Here is a 20,898-nt window from a genome sequence, read left to right as displayed (position 1 = left end):
ATATCAAGGAATCGACTTGCGACCTTAAACACAAATAGAACGGTGGAAATGGATTGAGGCTGCCTCCCTGCCCCCTTCCAGAAAACCAAGTCACTCGGGCTGGCTGGCGATTGCTTCGAATCTGGTCTCTCCAAGGGCGTGTTTCCGAGGGCGTAGGCTCTGGCGGTCCGGGAAGGCAGTCTCCCGGCTCCTGGGCCCTCCCGCCGTGCGGGTAGGGGAAGTCCCTCAACCCGGCCCGAATACCCGGCGCCCCCAGTCGTCTTCCACTGGGGCACCTGCGGGTGAGGGACGCGGGAGCCGCAGAGAGCGCAGGCGCAGCGTCCGCGCGGGCGACGCCCCTCTCCCCGCCCAGCCCCGCGGCCTCCGCCGCCCGGGCCGCGGTTTTCCTGGCGAAGCCCGCGGTGGCCCCAGCGGGCTCAGAGCCTGGACTAGGCGCGCGGCAGCGGGCAGCCCCGGCCGGAGCACCGGTTCGCGCCTTCCTCGCCGCGACACGCAGGTAACCCGGCCGCCGGTCAGCACAGCAGACTGGGGCCTTGACCCTGCCTGCCGGGCCGCCCCCACCCATAAGGAGTGGGGTAGCCCACACACTCACACTCAGCCGAGGCACCTAAGGCCGAGCCCCTCTCGGGGGCCTGGGCCGGACCCGGGTGAAGCGCCCCGCCCCCTTCACAGCCTTTCTCCGGGGCTCTGCGCGACGCCTGAGGGTGCGCGGGGCCCCCACTTCCCAGCGCTGCGCCCTTGGAACACCTGGACTCGGGTTCGGTAGGGTCAGCATCCGCTACGGCCTCTGCGCCCCCGCTTCCGGCCACCGTCTCGTGTCTGTGTACTTCTCTGATAAAGGCCAGGGCTCTTGCTTTCCTCACGCCCGAGCCCACCCAAACCAGGTTGAGTCCCTGTGGCGCCATGCCATCAATTTCAAACTTTTAAAGAATGCTGGGTGGTTTTAGAAATAAGGCCGAGAATGAGTATTTTCCTTTACTATGTTGCCGACTCTTGAACGCCTGTCTGCATGGTTATTTTCGCAGAGAATAAACGGTATAGCCGGATCTTTCGCCAATAAAAGGCAAGGGCAAGGAGTAGTGGAGGAAGGGCCAGGCCGCCGCCGAGTGTGGTGGCTAGAGGCGCAGCGCAAGTCCACGCAGCCTCCCCCAGCTCCGAGGAGGAAAGTGCCACCCCTCCCTGACCCGCCTTTGGGCCGTAGGGTTTCTACGCCACGTGCGCCCGTGTGGCCTCTTTGGAGAGAGGAGGATGGAGGGGTGGCGGGGGCCAGCAAGAAGGGCGAGTAGGGGGGCTGCGCAGACTCGCATCTGTATCCGGGCTTTTGCTGGGGTTGGCGGGGGAGCGGGATGAAGAGCTGGCGACTGAGTGACGATTGAGGGCCCAGAGACAGTGACGCACTGGGCGGAGAGGTCTGGGAGCGCTTGGGGAAGGGGAGGTGTCGGCTGTCTTTAGGCTCTGAAGGACCTGATTGGGGTTGCCCGTGTCCGTGGTGCTGAAGTACCTTCAGCTTCTTCTTTGTCGGCTTAGTTTCCTGGACGCGGCCTGTCTTGCGGTTCTACGCCGCACCTTTGCCAGAAATAGCCGGCCTCCAAGGCAGGTGGCCAGAGTGGCGCCCGTTCGACGGTGTAACCCTTTTCGGATGAGTTGATGCTTGTTTCCTGAAGATAACTGAAGGCAAATGTGGCTCGTCCTGGGGGTGCAGATAAAGCATATGCCTAACAGGCTTGATTTACCTACAAGGGCACAGGGTGAGCATAAAGAACTCTCACATATGCAAATACATAGCATATGCAGGATGCATGTGTGAGTATATACACACAAACATTACACACATGTAAATACACTTACTGGTTTTCAGCGCCATCACACACTACAAATTACACGTTTTCCAGAACTTTTTTATAATCTATATTTTTTGACACCTTTAGTATTTCTGAACTCTTTAGAACCATTAAGTTTCATAATCTGTTTCCAAGTCACAGAACCTGTGAATTAAAGTGTTTGGTATTTGGCTGAGCAAGAAAGTATTTACACATATTTTAAAATTAATTTATTTATTTTTACAAGGACCTACTGTATAGCATGGTGCTTCCTGGTGGCTTGGTGGTAAAGAATCCACCTTCCAATGCAGGAAACACAGATCTGGTCCCTGGGTCAGGAAGATCCTCTAGAGATGGAAATGGAAACCCACTCCAGTATTCTTGCCTGGAGAATCCCATGGACAGAGGAGCCTGGCAGGCTACAGTCATGGGGTCACAAAGGGTCGGACATGACTTCTGACTGAGCACACTGAGCACCATATGGAAGTCCGCTCACTGTTATGTGGCAGCCTGGATGGGACAGGAATTTAGGGGAAAAGGGATACATGTGTATGTATGGCTTAGGCCCTTCGCTGTTCACCTGAAACTGTCACAACATTGATTATACCCCAGAACAAGATAAAAAGTTTAAAGTTGAAGAAAATACACATATTTTAATTACAGAACAAATGTAGTCTATAAAGAGGTAAAATTGATATTAATACAAAGAAGATGTTCCTAAATGAAGTTTAAACAAAAAGAATTAATGACAAATTTAATAGGAAACAATAGCTAGCCAACAATCTTATGGAAAGTTATAACCTGAAGGAAATAATGACTAAAATGTATCACAATGCTGATAATCTCAATGATACTGGTGGGATACACTTTGTGAACTCTGTAAAGATTACATATATACTCTTCAAAATGTTGAATAGCTGTGGTTTTTCTCTAATAAAATGTATGCTCGTTGTTAAGAAATTTGGGTTATAGGGCAATACATAAAACCAGAGAAAAATATTGTAAATAGATTCTTAAAAATCTGAATTATAATTGACTTACAATATTGTGTGAGTGCAGCAAGTGATTCAATTATACATATATGCGTTATATTCTTTTTTCTGATTCTTTTCCATTATAGTTTATTATATGATATTGAATATAGTTCCCTGTGCTATACAGTAAATCTTTGTTATTTATCTATTTTATATTTGGTAGTGTGCCTCTTTTAATCCCATATTCCAACTTATGCCACCCTTTCCTTTTGGTAACCATGTTTGTTTCCTATGTCTGTGAATCTGTTTCTGTTTTGTAAATAAGTTCATTTGTATTATTTTTTAGATTCCACATACAAGTGATGTAATATTTGTCTTTCTCTGACTTACTTCACTTAGTATGTTAATCTGTCACTCCATTCATATTGCTGCAAATGACATTACTTCATTCTTTTATGGCTGAGTAATATTCCACTGTATATATGTACCACATCTTCTTTATGCATTCATTTGTTGATGGACACTTGGGTTGCTTCAGTGTCTCAGGTATTGTAAACAGTGCCTCTATGAACATTGGGGTACATGTATCTTTTTGAATTAGAGCTTTCATCTTTCTTGGATGAATGTCCAGGAATGAGATTCCTGGATCATTATGGTAATTCTATTTTTAGTTTTTTAGGACACTTCTATACTCAAACGGATTTTCTTTTAAATAAATCCACATGTATTTTAAATGAACCAATCTTCTGTTGGTTGCATTTTCACTGTATAATTTATCACTAATGTCTTTCAAATCAATACATATAAAACTAGGTCATCATTATTAAGTGTTGTGTAATATTGTACTATGTAAGCAGAGCAATTTATTTAAATAATCTCATAATAAAGAACATTTATTTATTTCTGATTTTTGCCATTATTATACTGTGCTGCAAATAGTATCTTTGAGTAAATATTTGTGCACTTGATTATATCCTTGGAAAAAATTCCTAGAAGTGAGATTGATGGTTCAGTGGATATGTATGTTTTATTTTTGATACATTGATTTGTTTATTTCTTTAATTATTTCTTATCTCCTCCCTTGTCTGTTTTATTTTTTACTATGTTCTTAGCATCTACACAATGTTAGATATATGTGTATTCAAGAAATATTTGTTGGAAGAATGATATTTCTAGATTGTGCTACAGAAAAGATGGACCAATATATACCAGTATAAAAACTGAATTAGAATGTCAGAATCCCCACACTATTACCAAAATAAGGTTTTTGGTCAATTGGATAGGCAGTAAAGAGCATCTTTTTATATACTTACTGGTTATACTTATTTTTCTTTTGTGAGTTTCCAGCTCATAGCTTTATTTTTCTGTTGGTATGCTTATAGGCTTTTTCTTATTTGTGAAAATTCTTCAGATGCTAAAGATTTGGTTGCAGATGTTGCAACTTTTTTCCTGACTTTAAAAAAGTTTTTAAACTTTATTATATTTTCTGCTATATAGAAAATTTCACATTTTATATAGTCAAATCTATCTTCTTACCCTTTATAATATCTGACATTTACATTTGGTTGTTCAGTTCAGTTCAGTCACTCAGTCGTGTCTGACTCTTTGCGACCCCATGTACTGCAGCACTCCAGGCCTCCCTGTCCATCACCAACTCCATCCTTCTATAATAAAGATAATCTACTATGTTTCATGATATTATAAAAATATTACATTTTAAATTCTAGGTTTATACTCCCATTTTCCTTTTTAAATTCATTTCATTACTAGATGTAAAATTCTATTGACGATGGCTTTGTGAGAAGTAATTGCTTATATTAACCCACATGTACATAGGCTTGTCTTCTACGAGGAGTAACATGTTTGAACCTCTTAATACTTTTTCAGTTTCTAAATATTTAATGATTCAAAAAGATACATGCACCCCCATGTTCATTGCAGCAATATTTACAATAGCCAGGACAAGGAAGTAACCTAGATGTCTGTTAACATATGAATGGATAAAGAAGTTATGGCATATATACACAATGGAATATTACTCAGCCATAAAAAGGAATGAAACTGTGCCATTTGCAGAGATGAGGATGGGCCTAGAGACTGTCATACGGAGTGAAGTAAGTCAGAAAGAGAAAAACAAATATCATATAGTGGCACTTATATGTGGAATCTAGAAAAAATGGAAGAGATGAACTTATCTGTAAAGCAGAAATAGAGGCACCAATGTAGAAAACAAACGTATGGATATCAAGGAGGTGACGGAGAAGGCAATGGCACCCCACTCTAGTACTCTTGCCTGGAAAATCCCATGGACAGAGGAGCCTGGTGGGCTGCAGTCCATGGGGTCACAAAGAGTCGGACACGACGGAGCAACTTCAGTTTCACTTTTCACTTTCCTGCATTGGAGAAGGAAATGGCAACCCACTCCAGTGTTCTTGCCTGGAGAATCCCGGGGATGGGGGAGCCTGGTGGGCTGCCGTCTATGGGGTCGCACAGTCAGACATGACTGAAGTGACTTAGCAAGGAGGTGAGGAGGTGGAATGAATTGGAAGATTGGGATTGACATATCTGCATAATTATGTGTAAAACAGATAACTAATGAGAACCTACTGTATAGCAAAAGGAACTCTATCCTCAGTGCTCTGTGGTGGCCATTTAGGCCTATTTAAGGAAGAAAATCCAAAAAAGAGGGATTATGTGTATATGTAGAACTGATTCACTTTGCTGAACAGCAGGAACTAACAACATTGTAAAGCAATTATAGTCCAATACAAATTAATAAAAAAATACTTAATGAAAGTATTTTTATTTAAATGCCATTTAGTTTGTCATATTTTCAAACTGTTACTATCCAATCTTTTAAAAAATGAGCTATTCTTTAGAGTATTTTTTGTAGATGAAAGAAAATATGACAATGAAGAAAATGTGTATACATATAAATATATGTATGTATTGAGAATATTGAGAAAGGAGTACATCAAGGCTGTATATTGTCACCTTGCTTACTTAATGTATATGCAGAATACATCATGAGAAATGCCAGGCTGGATGAAGCACAAGCTGGAAGATTGCTGGGAGAAATATCAATAACCTCAGATATGCAGATGACACCATCCTTACGGCAGAAAGCCAAGAGGAAAAAAAGAGCCTCTTGATGAAAGTGAAAGAGAAGAGTGAAAAAGCTGGCTTAAAACTCAACATTCAAAAAACTAAAATCATGGCATCTAGTTCCATCACTTCATGGGAAATAGATGGGGAAACAGTGAAAACAGTGAGAAACTTTGTATTTTGGAGCTCCAAAATCACCGCAGATGGTGACTGCAGCCATGAATTTAAAAGACGCTTACTCCTTGGAAGAAAAGCTGTGACCAACCTAGATAGCATATTAAAAAGCAGAGACATTACTTTGCCAACAAAGGTCCATCTAGTCAAAGCTATAGTTTTTCCAGTAGTCATGTATGGATATGAGAGTTGGACTATAAAGAAAGTTGAGCACCGAAGAATTGATACTTTTGAATTGTGATGTTGGAGAAGACTCTTGAGAGTCCCTTGGACTGCAGAGAAATCCAACCAGTCCATCCTAAAGGAAATCAGTCCTGAATATTCACTGGAAAGACTGATGCTGAAGCTGAAACTCCAATATTTGGCTAACTGATGCAAAGAACTGACTCACTGGAAAAGACTCTGATGCTGGCAAAGATTGAAGACAGGAGAAGTGGTGACAGAGGATGAGATAATTGGATGGCATCACTGACTTAATGGGCATGAGTTTGAGCAAGCTCTAGGAGTTGGTGATGGACAGGGAAGCCTGGAGTGCTGCAGTCCATGGGGTCGCAAAGAGTTACAAATGACTGAGCGACTGAACTGAACTGAATATGCCATAATCAAATATAAGCTCAATTGGAGCTTATAAAATTAATTTACACAATATTTTAATTCAAATGGATGGCTAAATTCCCCAGTAACTTTTTTTAATTGAACTATAGTTGATTTACAATGTTGTGCCAGTCTCTGCTGTACAGCAAAGTGACTCAGTTATACACATATATACATTCTTTTTAAAAATAGTCTTTTCCTTTATGGTTTATCACAGGATAGTTCCCCATGATATACATTAGGACTTCGTTGTTTATCCATAGTGACTTTTAAGTTGGATAGTACTGCTATCCACACAGATCTTTTAGCTGATCATAGCAATTGTTGGCCTGTCTAGCAATCTGACAGTTTGTGCTGGTCTTCATGAGGACTAGTTCATTCCCAATTAGTAGATGCTGTAGGAGTCTTCACATCTTGGTGAACTGAATAGCAATCTAATTTTCCAGTTTGAGGTTGGAATTTGTTGATGGGGAAAATGATGACGGTGTTAATTGTATTCTAACCAAACTCTCTTTTTTGAGCACTTTTGAACATTTCATTGGTGATGGGTGTCTTGTCTCACTTTCCTTGTGGAGGTCACTTTGCCTCTGCAAGGAAATATGGGTGATATTCTTAAACACTGTGGTAAGTCATGGTTCCAGGATGTTATGTGCCGCTGCTCTTTCTTATTTCATGTTTCTCTGGCATTATTTTTACTATAAAATCAGGCACAGTAACCTTTTCCATCATCACAGTTGTTTTTGTTTTTCTTTTGCCATTCTGTCCTTAACAGTTGATTCTCTAAGTAACCAAAGTATTGTTTAAAAGTCACTGTGTGCTGATCACTGGCTTGGGTGTTGGAAGGAGAATGATACCCACTCCAGTGCCTCTCCATTCTCACTTTTCATCCATCTACCTTCTAGTCTGGACACAGGAAATCCCCGTCTACTTAGGGAAATGTCAGAGATAAGCTGAGATCATTGAGTTTTTTCTTTCTGTGGACCAAAACTTTACTTTGCCCTATAAATGTTTATATATATATATATATATATATAAAGCTTAAAATTTTTGGCCCTTTATGAGCTTCCCTGATAGATCAGTTGGTAAAGACTCCACCTGCAATGCACAAGACCCCAGTTTGATTCCTGGGTTGGGAAGATCCCCTGGAGAAGGGAAAGGCTACCCACTCCAGTATTCTGGCCTAGAATATTCCATAGACTACAGTCCATGGGGACTCAAAGAGTCAGAAACGACTGAGCAACTTTCACATTCACTATATAACGTTATACATGTTAAATACTTACTACTCTGATTTCCCTTATAGTCACTGCTGTAGTTGAATTATATATGATCAATGGGCATATGTAATAATTTATGTGCACTTAACACTATTTCATGTATTGAATTTTATATTAATTCAATCCACATGTGTGTCATCATTACTTAGGTTCATTTAGTCATTTCCTGACTTCTCAAAATCACTTTTTCTTTCCTTGTATTTAAGGCCCCAGAGTATCAGCAACTTTATTGAACCTTGACTTTTACTTTTAAAACTTGAAGGAAAGTAAAGCTATTAGGTAATCTAATTTCCCATTTATTTTGCCTCTGGGCTCTGTGTAACTCTGGCTGAGCCATTGTTCTAAATGGGGGTGAGGGATTTGCCCAGTGGTCCAGTGGTTCAGAATTCACCTGCCAATGTAGGGAACACAGGTTCCATCCGTGGTCCATGAAGGTCCCACTTGCCTCGGGGCAACTAATCCCATGCGCCACAACTATTGAGTCCTTGTGCCCTTGTTGCTCTGCAACAAGAGAAGCCACCACAATGAGAAGCAGCGCACCACAACTAGATAGTAGCCCCTGCTTACCACAATTACAGAAAGCCCATACACTGCAACAAAGACCCAGTGCAGCCCAAAATAAAAACAATTAAAAAAATAATAAATGGGAGCGAGGATCCCAAAGGTGAATGAGGCTGCTGAGGGTGGGATGGACTGAAGCCAGATACTCACAATTACTTCTTGGATGACTCCCTTAATTTAGAGCTGAGCTAGAAGATAGTGTTAGATTGCAGAATTGTGGCAACCAAAGCTCTACACAACAAATGAGACCCAGAATTAGAGGTCTCTGGCTAAATGGGTGACTTTACTCAAAGCAGGCAAGCTATACCATGCTCCCAGCATTTGTTGAGTCTGGCAATGCCTTAAGGTATGGGGATACCATGAAGAAGATAAGGATATAACCTCTGTTCTTAGAGCAGTAACACTTTATCAGGAGTGAGTGTTACATAAACAATTCACAGTGATACCTTATGCCAAGGGTTGTAACAGAGTTCTGTAGAAAGTGTTCTTGAACCCAGAGGAGGAACAGGTTGTTCAGTGAGAGATTTCTCCCAAGTAGTTCTCCAGGAAGGTTATGGGAATGTGGGTGGGAGTTTCCTGGATATTGCTTCATTGGACAGTAAGTAGTTGATGACTTCAAGTTGGACTGGAAGATGACAGTCTGAATTTGAAGGCTGGCTGCCATAAGCAGCTCTGTAACTTTGGGCAAGTCACTTGTTGATCTTCACTTGATTTGTTTTTAAAGAGAGACTAATATTAGTGCCTACCTTGTTGGGATTGTTGTGGGATTTAGTAAAATAATAACGTAAAGCATTAGGTGCATAGTAGTCAATTTATTTGTCTTTCTGTAAAGTTGCATGTAAATCAATCTGGACAAGTGTTTATTGATCACATTGTCACAGGTCAAAAGGATAAAAATATAAACTTTTTGTGTCTTCTGAATCGATGTGTAATTCTCCCAATCTGGAAATTCCTCTCTTAATGTTGCTTAAATCCCACGCTTACTGCTTTTTACCAATTTTCATGCTATCCCAAACCAAAACAGGTCTAGTTTGAAACTGTCATTATTTTTCCTTTGTTCTCTAGTACTTAGTGTTACAGCAAATACATATTTAATTATATAATTTCCTTCTTTTAACATACACAGCACTTGTGTCTATTTTTGGTACTTATTAGCATATTTCTTTTCTCCCAAATGAATGTGTGAGTTCTTTAAGAGAGAGCATATGTTTTCTTAATTTTATCTCTCACAGTATCTTAGCACAGTGCCTTCCACACCATAGGCATTTAGTAAATATTGACTGAAGGAAAAACCGTAAATGTGTGAGGATGCCAGAATAGCTGGTGCGACCTCAGGCTCCCCTCATAGAAATAGAATCTCCTGAATAGGCGAGATCATAGAAACTGGGGTGGCTAATATGGTGAGAAGAAAACCATGGTAATATGTGGAGTAATTAAAAAAAGAGGAGATTTTCAGTTTGGAGAAGAGAAAACTCCTGATGGGAGACCTGGGATGGGGAGGGTAGAAAAGTTCCTGATACTGAAATTTCCTGTGGAAGAGAAATAATTAGTGACCCCAGAGCTAATATGTAGGAACAGACTCTGGAAATTATAGATAGAGAGATTTTGACTGAATGTTAAAGAACAATTTTCTAACAACCAGAATGATTCCCAGGTGACTGCCTTCAAAAGGAATAAGTAGGTTCAAACAGAAACTGTACTATTTGTTGCAGATGCTATAGGGGTTATAGTTGCTATTAAAGGAATTGGAGTAGATGACCCCCAAAGACTTTTTCAACTCTCATCGTCTCATACAATTCTATGTGTATTATTATAATGTTGTATATGACTGCCTTATAGTAAATATATACATGTTAATTTATATATTGTATATGGATAAAGACATATAATGTATTTATGTACAGATCATATAATCTCATTATCACCATATTGCCTAAATTAATGAAAGATGAAAATGACTTTTCAAAAGCTTGATCTTTATTATTTAAAATATTTTACTAACATCTTTTTTTACTTGAGGACAACAGTTTATAAAATATTATCCTACATGTACACTGTATGCTTAAATTTCAATAAAAAGTTTAGTGATGGTGTTAGCATCTCAAATACAAATGAATGTTCTTTCAATCTCAAAATTAAATCTGAAAAGAGAAAACAAATAAGTGAGCCAGAGTCAACTTGTTCTGATTCAGATGAGTTGTGGTATAAAGTTCAGGTATTCATTACTACTACCATCTTTATCACTAACATTTATTTAACACTTACTGTGTACCTTGTTGTTGCTGTTTAGTTGCTAAATTGTGTCCGACTCTTTGCAACCCATGAACTGCAGCACACCAGGCATCCTTGTCCTTCTTTATCTCCTGGAGTTTGCTCAAACTCATGTCTACTGAATCAATGACGCCATCCAAAAATCTCTGTTGCTCCCTTCTTCTCTTGCCCTCAACCTTTCACAGCATCATGGTCTTTTCCAAAGAGTTGGCTCTTCGCATCAGGTGGCCAAAATATTGGAACTTCAGCTTCAGCATCAGTCTCTCCAATGAATATTCAGGGTTGATTTCCTTTAGGATTAACTGGTTTAATTTCCTTGCTGTCCATGGGACTCTCAAGAGTCTTCTCCAGCACCACAGTTTGAAAGCATCAATTCTTCAATGCTCAGCCTTCTTTACAGGTACTGTATACCTAGCTATGTTTTAAGCACCTCATGTACTTCTTCCAAAAACTCTTATGTTATCTCCAATATATTTTTTCATATTTTATTTATAAATAATTTCAAATTTATAGTAAAGTTTCATGCATAGTCCAACGAACTCTTGGGGTAAAAGCTAATTCTCATGTATACTTCACCCCAAGTTCTCCAATGATAAACATTTTTCAATGTTTTCTTTGTCATTCATTCACTTTTTTTTCCCTGAACCAACTGAAAATAAGTTGCAAATGTGATGCCTAATTACCCCTACTTAAGTGTCTTCCTTAAAGATGAGACACTCTCCTGTATAACCACAGAATTATCACCAAAAGGAGGAACTTAACACCTAATTCTGCATTGAATCCACAGATCTCATTCAGTATTTGTCCCAGTAATTTCCTTTTTGGAAAAATATTTTTTATTTCTTATCTCGAATCAAATCCAGGGTTATAATTGCATTTAGTTATGTCCCTTTAATCTTTGCTCTGTGATAGTTCTTCATTTCTTTCTTGTTGTTAGTGACTTTGACATTTTTGGAAGTTCAGACCATTCATTTGGTAGAATGTTCCTCATTTAGGATTATTTAGGTTAGTCTGAGGCAGTTATGCATTTTTGGCATAATTATACATTTTTGGCAGGAAAATTATAGACGTGATATTGTGTGTTTTCAGTGGATCTTATTAAGAGACACAATATTGATTTGTCTTTTTTTTTGCCATTTCAAATGAATTCATTTAATTTCAAGTAGTACAGAATTCAGTTTAGAACAAAGACTTAAGAACACACTTCGGCAGGATTCTGGGTTGGATTTATGCACATCTCATAGCTAAGGTAGAAATGGCTAAGAAGAACTAAAGAGGAGCTAATCTATGATTACTTATTAATTTATACAAACGTTTGTTCTTAAATGTACTAGGTTCTAAGACAACAGCTCATTCTAGCTGTAGATGGCAACAGATGTTACAGCAGGAAATCCAGATGTTTAAACATGAGTGGAATTAAGGAGCATCATTGCCCACAAGGAACAGCTTCAGTGGTTGCGTCACGTGGGCTCAGCAGTTGTGGCTCCTCGGTTCCAGAGCACAGGCTCAATAGATGTGGCGCACAGGCTTAGTTGCTCTGCAGCACGTGGAATCTTCCCGGACCAGGGATCAAATTGGTGTCTCCTGTATTGGCAGGCGGATTCATTACCCAAGCCATGAAGGAAGCCCTCCCTTTGTAATTAATAAGCATTTTGTGGGGAGATACTTTGAGACTATGTCATCCTATTCATCAACAAACTTTCAGTCATTTATGATGATTCTTGCCTAAATAATTATTATGATGATTGCCAAAGGGAAATTTTTCCAATTCATTTTACCTTTTTTGTTTTCTTTGGCCTTGCCATGTGGCTTGTGGGGTCTTAACTCCTCGAGACCAGAGAGTGAACCCCAGGTGGAGTCCTAACCACATGCCCACCAGGGAATTCCCCATTTATTTTACTTTTACTAGTTGGTATTCTATTGTAAGGGAGTTTTCTCTTTATTTATGTATTCATTTATTTACATCAATTTGGCTTGTGGATTTCTATTGTGTTCAGTGGATTACTCTCATTATGGACTTTGATGCTGAAATTGTTACAGATTTGGTCATTTGAATCCCATTCAAGTTGTTTCTTGTGTTGCTTTGAAATCTCTATTATTATCCGAGTACTTTCTAGTGTAAGATGTTTCAGATTCATCTTATACTTTTCCTGTCCCTGCCATTTCAGTCATTTCAAAAGATATTTTTCCAAAGAGCCCTGCTTTCTTTTAGTAGAGAATGCAAGATCTGGGTGCTAGGTGTGGTCATTGCTACTGGAGTATCATTACTTTAGGCTACTTTAGGGCCATCTTAGGCTTCCCTAGTGGTTCAGTGGTAAAGAATCCCACCTGCCAATGAAGGAGAAAGATCCCATAAAGAAGGGAATGGCTACCTACTCCAGAATTCTTGCCTGCGAAATTCCATGGACACAGAGGAGCCTGGTGGGCTACAGTCCATGGGGTCACAGAGCTGGACATGATTTATCAACTAAACAACAAGAACAATGGCCATCTTAGCTGACAGAACTGGGGAACTCATAAGTACACATACACATCTATACTTATTAATCTATTTATATTAAAATTAGTTTAATAGCTTAAACTGCACTCCAGTACCACAGTGTTAATTCTAGTCTTCACCTTTTTTCTATTTATATCTTCCTTCTCTGATGGTGAGAAATTTGGTTCCCATTATCTTCAGTATGTTTAACTATAATATTTGTTTATTCTCTCTTTATATAACCAATATCCTGACCTCATGGGCAATCACCTTGGCCACAATTCTTCCTCATGCTCAGTCTTGCTTCCTCTACCAGCCTCTTCACAGCCTTAAGTTACACAGCAAGAAAGTGGTGACGCAGGAAAAAATGTGCAAAGTTGCTTAATTGCTTGACTGCGAGTTCTCCACCCCAAGAGTGTCTATTGTGAAGCTGCTGCTGTGAAGATATACTCAAGGAAAAGGGGCCCTTTGGCTAATGAGATGAAGATTTAAGCGGGCAGAGTGGCAGCTTTCAGGACTGTGCCTTCCAAGGGAAACTTGGAGAATGAAGGATGGAGGCAGCCGAATGGTGGTACTTGCCAAGAACCACAGTGAGGGGATTCTCCAAAACTAGTGCAGTTCAGTGGTCAGTCAGCCAGCCCCTCCACTGCAACAGGTCTCCACCATGTTTTGTTTCTGTATCAAGAGCACATTCCATTAAGACAAACATATCGCAGTGCTGTTATTTCTAAAGAGGGAATATTGCTTTTATTAGCAGTTCCTTAAATTAAAATGCTAGGAGCTGGGTGATGGTGTCTGCTGTTATAGTGCTAACTTCATTTCCTGGTCCAGAAGATCAGAAATCTGTTCATGTTTTAGAAAACAGCATGAGATCCATCTGTTCAGGTTAGATTTTTTCCACATTAACATGGAGATTTATAGAGTGGTAACTTATGTAAGAAAAACCAGTGATGATTATATTCTTTGCTATTTGGAATCCATGTTTTTTTTTTTTTTTTGTTAGTCATGAAAATATAGTAATACATGTACACATGCACAATGAATCAATTCTTTTGAACACTGTATAATAAAGGCATCCACTTTATGTAGTATTTCACCTCCGTTTCGGTTTGGGTTCTAGACACCATTTATCCAGTTTCCCTTTGTAATATGGTCTGTTTATATGCAGTTTTCCTTGTAACAGAAGGCATAGAAATGTAAGAGCTACATTTGGCTTCCTGGGTGACTTCTGGTCTGACTGAAACACAGAATACTGATTATATTCCCTATGATGAAAGTATCTTTTTTTTTTTCCTGATTTTAAAGTAGATACATGGCTTATATGGAAAATAAAACTAAAAAGTAAATAGAAGAAAGTGTTGAATAATTGAAATTTCACCATCCAAAGTCTAGATACAAATTGTTTTATATAGAGTCATAGGATGAATGCTTTTTTGTATCTTTTGTACCTTTCTTTTTACTTAGCATTGTGACATGAAGGGGCTTTCTAGGTGGCGCTAGGGCTTCCCAAGTGGTGCTGGTGATAAAGAACCTGCCTGCCAATGCAGGAAACACGGGAGATGTGAGTTCGAGGTTTGATCCCTGCGCTGGAAAGATTTCCTGGAGGAGGGCATGGCAACCCACTCCAGTATTCTTGCCTGGAGAATGCCATGGACCAAGGAGCCTGGCAGGCTACAGTCCATAGGGTCACAAAGAATTGGACATGACTGAAGCAACTTAGCACGCATGCAGGTGACATGAAGATTTTCTCTGTTAATATATGTGTACAGATACATTATCGTTTTTGATGACTGCATAATATTGCATTGATTTTTTGTTCAACAGTTCCCTCATTAAAGGACAATAAAGTTATTTTCCATTTTTCACTGTGTAAAGAAAGCCATGATGAGTGTCCTTGCTTGCCATCTTTATGTACTTTACTAGTGATCTCCTTTGGATATATTCTTGGAAATAGGACTGCTGGGTCAAAGACTTCACACATTCTAAATTTTCGTACATGCTGCTGGTAAAATTAGCTCTTGATGAGATGGGTTATACTATGCTTTTCTTTCATATACAGTGTCCCTGCCAATGATGGGACTTCATAAAGTCTCTTTTCAGCTTTGTAGTAGCATCATATATTTGTGTGCATTCTCTAAATGACATTAAAGGAATGGAACAACTTTATAAAAATATTTATCTATTTAGCTGTGTTGGGTCTTAGTTGTAACATGCAGGATCTTCATTGCATCATGCAGGATCTTTCATTGTGGCACACAAACTCTTTAGTTGTGGCGTGTGGGCTTCAGTATTTGCAGTGTGCAGGCTTAGCTGCATATGGAATCTTAGATCCTGGATCAGAGGGAGAACCCACATCCCCTGCATTGCAAGGCATATTCCCTAAGCACTGGACCACCAGAGAAGTTCCATGAAATAACTTTGATAAATCTATATATGCCATCTAAGCAACCAGATGTTGTCAAGTTTCATTCAAAATCTGACATAGTTTGGTCTGAAACAAGATGGCATCTGGTCACCATTTTTTCTATTGCTTTATGTTATTTCAGTTTAATAAGATGTATGGAGAGATGTGATGGAGTTGTAATGTCATCAAGTGATGCCTATAGCATGAAGAATAAATTAAATGAAACCAAATGTGTAAAATTTTGAACTGATTCATTTGGCATTTCCATAAGTCTTGGCTTCAAAAGAAAATTCAGGCTTGAATTTTGGCTTTCTCATGGGTAAACAGCAGCAAGAACAGGGCAAATGTGAGCAGGTGGTATATGTAGTGTTTGTGGGATTTGAGAGTAGACTGTTGATCCTGGGTATTCCATTTTTTTCAGGGACTGGTGTTAAGACTTGGGGGATTGGCAGCTTTCTTTGTACTCAGTTGGGTTATTTGATTATCTTTCATAACAGTTGCTGCTGCTGCTGCTGCTGCTGCTGCTTCTAAGTCGCTTCAGTTGTGTCTGACTCTGTGTGACCCCATAGATGGCAGCCCACCAGGCTCCCCTGTCCCTGGGATTCTCCAGGCAAGAACAGGTTAGGTAAAGAATAAACAACTGACAAGTTCAACTTTAACAAGATATCAGAACAGCACAGTAATCTATTGTACATTTAACATCTAACCTACTTAGTGATTTAACCACTTGGATACATACATAAAAAGATGATGGAAACAGAAAAGGATCATGTTATTCCTTTCCCTCCCCCTTCCAGCAATGGCTTCCTGCCACTCTTGACCGATTCACCCAGCATGGCTGAATTTAAAGGTGCTGATTCACTGCAAGCTAATTCTGTTTTGTTTTTTATTATTTTTTTTAAAGACAGTAGGAAAGTAAGTGGTAGATGATAAATATGTGTTCATTGAGAATGGCAGATTTTATGCAAATTGATAAGTCCACTGCTTCAGAGATGAGACAGGCTCTTTCCTAGAAGGGGAGTGTCGATTATAAATGGTGAGAGACTTTGCATTTCAGCAAGTTCTTAGCTGCCAGCTGACACATTCATCACAGTGTGCCAGAATGGATTTTAAAACGGTACAACATATATTGCTCTTTTCCAGATCAGGCATCATCACCTTCACACAAGCCAAGTCAACCTGCTTGTTTGAAAACTGCCACATGAGGCTGTTTTTCAGGTTAATCTCAGTTAACCTTTCCCTTTCCTGATATACACAGTTCATTAGAATCTACCCAAGTCATTTCAGTACAGAAGAGACAGGCTTCTCACTTCAATTTTGCCTACACAGCAACTGAATGCCCAGAATTTCCAAGCTGATGGGCAAAATAGAATGTTCAGCCCAGCTCTAACCAGACTGATCTGGAGGAGGAAATGGGAGCCCACTCCAGTATCCTTACTTGGGAAATCCCATTCACAGAAGAGCCTGGCGGGCTATAGTCCATGGGGGTCACAAAGAGTCGGACATGACTGAAGCGACTTAGCACACACAACCAGACTGATAGCTCTCATCCTTACCTCCCCTCTTTCACCCCTTTCTCTTTCCCACATTTTGCACCTCTACATTTAATTATTTCTTTTTTCTCAGTCTTTTCCCCTCCCAGAGTTGACTCCTGGCAGCTCCTCACAGCTGACAGCCCCTAGCTGTCTCTTTCCTAACTTTCTGCCCTAGAACTGTTAGCTGAATCTCCAGGTCAAACGAGTGCTAGGCTTCCTGTTTGGTGCATCTCTCCACTTCTCCTTCCTACCTCTCCTGCTCTCATATCCACCCTGCTAGATCTCTCTCCCCACCTCACCTTATCTCCAAGCCCTTTAGCTGTAATTGTCTCCTCTCTATAACCCAGACTGACACAGCCCAGCAACATCCTCGGGCCTTGCTCTAGCTTTCTCATAGCCCAGCAGAGCGCAGTACTTCTTAGATCACTGAGACCAGTGGTCCCCAACCTTTTGGGCACCAGGAGAAGGGTTCCTCAGGGATCTGGAACCAATATTTCTAACACAGAAAGTCAGAACTCTAGCCAAGTGGCAAAGATAACAGTGCGAGGACAATCTCAAAGGTGAAACCAGGAGAGAAATGGGAGACTGAACATCAGAGCCTGTGAAAACTGATAGCAGACTGGGACAGAGCTCAAGGAGCAGCTACAGAAGGTAGTTCAGAACTGAGTATTTTTGTTCAATCTGCATTTGTTCAATGTGTTTTGTGTGCTATGAATACAAATATGGATGAGAACTCTCTTGCTTTCATGGAACTTACAGGCTACAAAGGAGATTGTGACTTGGCAAGTTCCCTTTAAATAGTGCCTGGATCTGTTGACAAAGTGGACATGGCAGATTAAAGGAGCTACACTGGGCTGTGCACAACCCAGAAAACTTGAGATGTACTGACAAGTCCTGCCTAGCATGGATGTGGGAGGAGATGGAGTCATACTGTGATAACTTCTGACTTCTCTGTGTCTCTGAGTCCTCTCAGAAATAGCTCTTTTTAAAACATCAGAGGATTGAGTAACTTTTAATACTTGCCTGAAATTTGCTAGCTGGGCCTACAAGAAGATTTGTGAAGTGGTTGACAGAGTAGACAGAATGTGTAAGGAAGCTGTAAGAAACTCACTTTGATAACTGCATTTACAGAGAATTATTAAGTAGTCCACATTAAATTTCAAAGGTTTCTAACAACAGTGGAAGATGAATTGAAGGAATTTTTTGGATTCTGTCCTAATTAGCAGTCCTAAATTCTTATTTACCACAATTAACATGTATTTCTGCAGTAGGAGCTCAAAGTGCTGTCTACCTATCTTTATGAAAATCTTATGTTATTATTACTCCATACCAATCCTGGTTGATTCTTTCAAAAATCTGTTCTAGCTTTCTTGATAAATTGTAGGCCATTTCCCCCAAAAAATAACTACATGAGGAACAAAATGTTAGGTAATTGTCTACCATGAATTATTGTTGTTCACCACCCTCTCACCAAGTAAAGAGTTAATGGCAATTTAAGATTATTGGAAGGGATCACCAGCATTATCTTCAGCCTTTGGTTCATTAGATTGGCATTATGTATGAGTGAATAGTCTTCCATAAATTCTAAAACATTAATGCTTTGCTGGCATCTATGTTGTTAAAAGCAGAATAAGCGGAAGAGGTTCCTTGATTGACAGGATTCAGTTTTACATATCACATGGTGTAATACACAGTGCATCTGTGTATCTGGCAGGGTGTAGTTACAGATAACAAAAATCACTCTAGCTCTTTGAATCAGTAAGAGATACAACACAAGGGATCAGAAGCCTCTGAAATCATTGGAAGGGATGGAGGAGCAGATTTCAATATGGGCCTCCAGGCACATTTCCTAGAATGAATGTTTACATCCTTTTAAAAAAGTTCCTAATCTAGAAATTTATAAACTATATGTAAGCCTTCTTGCAATAAAAACAGATCATAGAGGAAAACAAGCATTTCCTCTCTGCTGGTAAAAAAAAAAACAAACCCTTTGCAACATTTCAGTAACATGAAGGAAGTAAGCTAATAGTTATTGGCTGCTATGTGCCAGGTATTGTTCTAGATGCTTAAAAAAATTTTATTTGTTTGTTTCTGGTTGTGAAAGGTCTTTGTTGCTGTGTGCCAGCTTTCTCTAGTTGCAGTGCATGGGCTTCTCACTGTGGTGGCTTCTCTTGTCACCAGAGCACAGGCTCTATGCAAATGGGCTTCACCAGTTGCAGCATGTAGGCTCAGTATTTGTGGCTTACTGGCTCTAGAGCACAGGCTCAGTAATTGTGGTGCATAGGCTCAGTTGCTCTGTGGCATGTGGAATCTTCCTGCACCAGGGATTGAACTCATGTCCCTGCATTGGCAGGCAGATTCCTATCCACTGCACCACCAGGGAATTCCTTGTTCTAGATGCTTTAGATCTATCTTTTTATTAAGTCCTTATTAAAAACCTTTCCAAGCTGGTAATATCAGCCCATCTTGATGAAAAAAATGGATGTTTAGAAAGATTACACTATAAATGCACAGGTAGAAAGTAATAGAAGTAGAATTCAGGTTCAGATCTTCTGCCTCGAGAATTGGTAGACCTGTTGTCCAGCACTGTTTATTACTCCAAAGTCCTATCTGTGGTATCCAGCCAAAGTTCTGACTCAGTATTTAATGACTACATCCAACAAGGTAGTTTACTCAGCCCTTGAGAGGTGTTTCATAATTCACTTTTTTCCCTAGATGATCCATGAGGTTCTTAAAAACAGATGTCTCAAACAGGATCACGGGAGTAAGCAAGCCATAGGAGTAAATAGATAGTAGATATTTTTCTATCTCAGGTTAAAATAATCTTGTCCATGTCACTTGACCCAGAACTTTGTAGTCTCATCCAACACTTTTCTAGATCTTAAGAATTATTTTCTGGGGAAAATCATGGATTTACATGCAGGAAGTAGCAACTGAACAACAACAACTAAGTGTGTGGGTCTTCTAAGAATACAAATCTGATTTTTAGGTATCCACAAAATGATGGTGTATGAGTTTCCTGTTTGCTGCTGTAACAAAGTACCACAAACTCGGTGGCTTAAAACAACATGAATTTATTATCTGGCAGTTCTGTGAGTCAGAGGTCCAGTTCAGGTGTCACTGGGCTTAACCCAGGTGTTGGCAGGGTATATCCCTTTCTGGATGTTCTAGGGAAGGATTCACTTCCTTGCCTTTTCTAGCTTCTGGAGGCTGCCTATATCTCTTGGTTCATGATTGCCTTCTATCTCCAGTGTTAGCAACAGCAGGCTGAGTCCTCACATTGCATCACTCTGACTTTGCCTCTGTTGACACATCTTCTCTGTCTCTGTCTTCCACTTTTAAGGACACTTGTGATTACAATGGGCCCGATTAGATAATCCAGGATGGTCTCCCTATTTTAAGGTCAATTGATTAACAACTTTAACTCCATTGGCAACCTTAATTCCCCTTTGTCATATAAGGTAGTGTTTTGGCAGTTAGGATGAGGTGGGGGGCATTACTCTGCCTACCATGAATGGTTACTTAATAGAGTAACATAGAGGAAAGGGCTTTGGAAGGCAGACCTTGATATGAATCTTGTCTCTAGCATTAACTAGTTTTGTCACCCACTAACTGGCAAATTATCCAATCTCTCAGAACCTATTTCCTTATGTACAGAATAGAGATTATAACCTACTTCACAGAACTTACTTGACCTTTAAATG

At 40.0% G+C, this 20,898-nt stretch overlaps 1 protein-coding gene across 1 annotated transcript in view; it reads left to right on the top strand.

Moving 5' to 3' along the window:
* Positions 362–20,898, top strand: part of SLC35G2 (solute carrier family 35 member G2) — a 38,770-nt gene continuing 18,233 nt past the window's right edge. Inside the window, exon 1 of the mRNA XM_018050792.1 lies at positions 362–496. The gene's annotated coding sequence lies outside the window, so the exon portion shown is untranslated. The remainder of the gene's footprint in view (positions 497–20,898) is intronic.

Source organism: Capra hircus, chromosome 1 (genome assembly GCF_001704415.2).
Source record: "Capra hircus breed San Clemente chromosome 1, ASM170441v1, whole genome shotgun sequence".
Taxonomy (NCBI): domain Eukaryota; kingdom Metazoa; phylum Chordata; class Mammalia; order Artiodactyla; family Bovidae; genus Capra; species Capra hircus.
The sequence above is the reverse complement of the archived record's forward strand: the minus strand, read 5'-3'. Positions and strand labels throughout refer to the sequence as shown.